This window comes from Nannospalax galili, unplaced genomic scaffold, assembly GCF_000622305.1.
Source record: "Nannospalax galili isolate Female #2095 unplaced genomic scaffold, S.galili_v1.0 scaffold668, whole genome shotgun sequence".
Lineage (NCBI taxonomy): Eukaryota > Metazoa > Chordata > Mammalia > Rodentia > Spalacidae > Nannospalax > Nannospalax galili.
In genome coordinates this window covers 1685002-1688457 of record NW_008358090.1, presented here as the reverse complement: position 1 = coordinate 1688457, position 3456 = coordinate 1685002, and the positions used below count along the sequence as shown (strand labels likewise).

The window sequence follows — 3456 nt, the reverse complement described above, 5'->3', positions numbered from 1 at the left end:
CCTGCCTCTGCCTCCCGAGTGCTAGGATTAAAGGCATGCACCACCACGCCAGGCTAATAAAATATTTTTTAAAAACTAAAATGAGGGGCTGGAGAGATAGCTCAGAGGTTAAGAGCACTGACTGCTCTTGCAGAGGACCTGGGTTCAATTCCCAGAACCCACATGGCGGCTTCAAACTGTCCTTAACTCCAGTTCTAGGGGGATCCAAAGCCCTCTTCTGACCTCCGTGGCATTGCATGACACAGGTGCACTCACATACATGCAGGCAATACACTCATACACATAAAATAAAAATAGTAAATAAAATATTAAAGAAAATAAAACTAAAAGCTGGGCATGGTGGCGCACGCCTGTAGTCCCAGCACTTGGGAGTCAGAGGCAGGTGGATCTCTGTGAATTCAAGGCCAGCCTGGTCTACATAGTGAGTTCCAAGACAGCTGGGGCCACAGGGAGACCCTGCTTCAAAAAGACAAAAACAACAACAACAGAAAAAAAAAAAAAACAACCTAAACTGGGAGGGCTGGAGAGCTAGCTCAGAGGTTAAGAGTACTGGCTACTCTTGCAGAGGACCTGGGTTCAATTCCCAGCACCCACATGGCGGCTAACAACCATCTATAACTCCAGCTCCAGGGCATCTGAGCCTTCTTCTGACCACCATGGGCACTGCATGACATAGATGCACTTACATACAAGCAGGCAGTACATGCATACATATAGAATAATAAACATATTTAAAAAATAAATAATTAAAAAATAAAATGGAAATGGGGAACCCTGGAGCAATGACTCAGAGATTAAGAACATTTGTTGCTCTGTCGGAGGACCCAGATTCAGTTCCCAGCACCCATATGGCAGCTAACATCCATTCTTAACCCCAGTTCCAACCAGTTCCAAGAGATCTAACACCCTCTTCTAACCTCCTTGAGCACTGCATGCACTTTCTTTTTTTTGGTCTTTTTGAGACAGGGTCTCAGTGTAGCCCCAGCTGTCCTGGAACTCACTATGTAGAACAGGCTGGCCTTGAACTCACAAAGATCCGCCTGCCTCTGCCTCCCAAGTGCTGGGTTTAAAGGCGTGCACCACCACATCCAGCTGCATGCACTTATGTACATACAGGTAAAACACTCATACACATAAAATAAAAATTAAAAATTTTAAAAAGAGTGAATGAGGGGATGGAGAGATGGCTCAGTGTGGTTAAGAACACTGGCTCTTCTTCCAGAAGACCCAGTACCCACATGGCAGCTAATGACTGTCAGTACTCCAGCCCCAGGGGTATCCAACAGCCTCTTCTGACCTCCCAGGGCATTGCATGACACTGGAGCACTTACCTACATGCAGGCAATACACGCATACACATAAAATAAAAATAATAAATAAAATTTTTTTAAAAAGTGAATGAAGCTGAGCATGGTGGTACAGTGAATGACCAGCATAGACAAGAGTGGGGAGCCTAGTGCAGCAGAGGTGGTGATGACCCTCAAAGGCTCTCAAAGACCACTCCTCCCAGACCTTCTCCCCCAATCCTCCCAGAGACCTTAGGCAGACAAGACACCCCATGGAGGTGAGAGAGTGGCAAATGGAATTACCAACAAAGCTCGAACGTGGGAATTGCAAAGGGGTCTGGGACTCTGAGAATGTGGGAGGGAGGTGGCCAGTGAGGCCTTAGAGCCAGTGGACTTTATTTTGCTAGTTCTTTGAAGAGTGACCTAGCCCCAGACCAGTAGCATGCTGGTATTTCTGACCTCTCAGTCCTTCCCTCCCTTGTACTGTTGATGGGCCCCATAGAGTGTAGCTGCCCAGCACCCCTGATGGGACAGAGGGTTTTTCTCTAGGAGCTGGACCTAGCTACATCCCTTTTACAAGCACCACCGCCTCAGTGCAAGCTGGATGTGGGCGGGGCCTGGGGATCCTGTCTGGAGATGGAGCCATTAGTCTGAAGCCTAGTAATGGCCAGGAGCTTCCTGGGCAGGCACTGCTGCTCTTAACCACTAACCGCCCTGCAAGTATCACAAGGTCTCACTTAAAGCCTCTGTCGAACAACAGCAGGCCACATCACTCTTTAGCGCCTCAAATTGGACCAGGCTGGATCAGCACAACGCGGGGGTGGGGGGGGGACGACACAGAGGCTAGAGAGGAGACCCAAAGAGGCAGACACGGAGAGGGAGAGAGAGAGAGGAGAGGGCGGGAGAGAGAAGAGACAGGAGAGGGAGGGGGAGAGAGGAGAGAGAGGTCGGAGAGGGAGAGAGGCCGACAGAGAGACAGGAGAGGGAGGGGGAGAAAGAGAACGGAGAGAGGAGAAACAGAAGAGAAGTGGAGAGGAAGAGGCAGAGAAAGAAGGGGGCAGGAAGAAAGGGAGGGACGGGGAGGGAGGGAGAGAAACACTGAGAGGGAGAGAAGGGGTCGAAAGGAGGGACCGGAAACCTGGAGCCTTCAGAGGCCCCGCCCCTAGCCCGGAGACGGGGCACCCATCTGTGACTGCCTCCGTAACATCAACCACACAGCGCCACCTGGCGTAAATGGATGTGATTGCGCCTTCGCAGCATGGGGTGGTAGGTAATGATGGAGGGGAAATTTGTCTCAGACCCTAGTTTAAACCAGTTCCAGTTCTGGGGGGTTGGGATTTGGATGAGGTCCTGTGGCTGATTACACCGTTCAAACATAGGGAGGCATGCCATGGGGAGTGATAGGTACAGAAGCCTGACTTCTAACAAGGTCGTGATTAGCTTTGCCTTTCATATCTCTGGGCTGGGGTGCCCCTAGGCACCCTCACCAAGTATCCCAGCCCTTATGACCAAACATTTGCCAATTACTTGACATTGGGCACTGGTACTGGAAAAGCATTGGCTAAATACCACTGAGACACAAGGAAACGGGTTGGCCTGAGCAAGGAAGGTCCAGAGCTGGAGCAGTCCCCAATTTAATGAAATCTGGGGCCCTATAGGTCTTTTGGAGTGGATGCTCCAGATTAATCTGGAATCTACCCAAGGATCCTGCAAGGTGCAGCAGGAGGTGGGGAGGGAGAGAGCAATTAAGGCATGAAAATTGTTCCCATGGGCAGTGGGGTGCTATGCATCTAGGAATGACAAGGTCAGGACACCTTTTGGAAGGTTAAAAATAGGGGAGAGTGGGTCCATTGAGGAGTCAGTAACTCCAGTTTCCCTGAACAGAACCTAAGGAAGGATTATGTGGAATCAAGGTAAATAAATGTAGGGCTCCCTAAGAATTGAAATGATAGTGGGATAAAGATGAGGAGTACTCTAGGCCAGTAAGATGATTCAGCAAGCAAAGGCAGTTGCCACCAAGCCTGATGACCTGATCCTGATCCTTGAGATCCACATGGTAGAGGAAAAGAACCAACTCCTACAAACTGTCCTCTGACCTCCACATGTGTACTTTGGCGTACAGACACACACACACACACACACACACACACACACACACACACACACACAC

The 3456-nt window shown here is 49.7% G+C and overlaps 1 protein-coding gene across 2 annotated transcripts in view; it reads right to left on the bottom strand.

Moving 5' to 3' along the window:
• Slc9a3r2 (SLC9A3 regulator 2) overlaps positions 1–2099 on the bottom strand; it is a 17209-nt gene extending 15110 nt beyond the window's left edge. For both annotated transcript variants that reach the window (XM_029557747.1, XM_029557748.1), the window contains exon 1: positions 2024–2099. The gene's annotated coding sequence lies outside the window, so the exon portion shown is untranslated. The remainder of the gene's footprint in view (positions 1–2023) is intronic.
• Positions 2100–3456: the final 1357 nt, after the last annotated feature.